We start from the raw sequence: 1,139 nt of genomic DNA, 5'->3' as shown, positions 1-1,139 counted from the left end.
CGGTTTTAGTGCAAATCCTTGAGATAGGAAATAGTTTGAGGTTGAATACCAAACATAAGGGTTGTAGACCTTTCCAACGTAAATTTCAATGTAATTATTGATCTTAGATTTTGAATCTAACGATCAAAAAATTTATGCAATAGGGCCGATTAACGGTTGAAATTGGAAAGCGTAAAGGGAGACAAAGGACGCGTTGTTAGCGAAACTTCGGTAAGTACAATAATTTTTCTATGGCTATATCACAAACAAGCTTACTTTTCTATGTTGCACAAAAATTGTGCATATAGTAGAATTTTGAATGTTATACAATGTGAATGCTAGATACTATGTTAGGTAAGTATCTACAAGACTTATGTAATCGTAGAACTTTATTATGCAAAAAGTATGTATCGATGTTAAGTCGAGATCAAACTAAGAGAAATGAAAGGTTAAACTTTAATGAAAAGTTAATCTCATGATAAAATGCTCAATAATGCACAAATTCATAAGATTTAACTAAAGTTACCGTTTCAATGAGAAAATTGATAAACGGTAAGAGACTAAACGTCCTATTTGTACCAGCCTTTGAAGGAAAGGTTATTATGAGACTATGAAAGATATGAAACCGTGACTGAGTTGGATTGGTTAGCTACCCCACTTCTCACTGGTTATGCGCGCTATGGTACAACAGGACAGGGCCCATAAGAAGTAAAAGACAAGAAAATGAAAAACAGAAACCATTCCATATAAAGGTACGGTATCTGTAAAGAAGAATGCAAAGAATGAGAAACACGAAATGAAAGTCGTTCAGAACGTGAAAATACGATGCGAACGACTAAAATGAGACGAAAGCAGAACAAAGAATGTAATGAAAGAAGAAGAACATAAGCCGTACATGTTTAGTAGTACATAATGTATTATGATATATGACATGAATGCATATATGGGTATGCATAATTATTGCATCTGTTATGACCTATTGATACTTGCTGAGTGAAATCTCATTAAATTTGTTCGTGTTGTAGGAAGCTCGGGTAAGGCACCGGCTCCCTGAAACTTGTTGTTGGGCATACAGAGAGGATGCAGCAGTGGAGTGTGGGCAAGTGGGTTGTGGATGCATCACGTGTTTTGGAAATGCTGTTGAACATTATGTGTAAAAT

Source organism: Morus notabilis, unplaced genomic scaffold (assembly GCF_000414095.1).
Source record: "Morus notabilis unplaced genomic scaffold, ASM41409v2 Scaffold1333, whole genome shotgun sequence".
Taxonomy (NCBI): Eukaryota; Viridiplantae; Streptophyta; class Magnoliopsida; order Rosales; family Moraceae; genus Morus; species Morus notabilis.
This window is presented reverse-complemented; position numbering follows the sequence as displayed.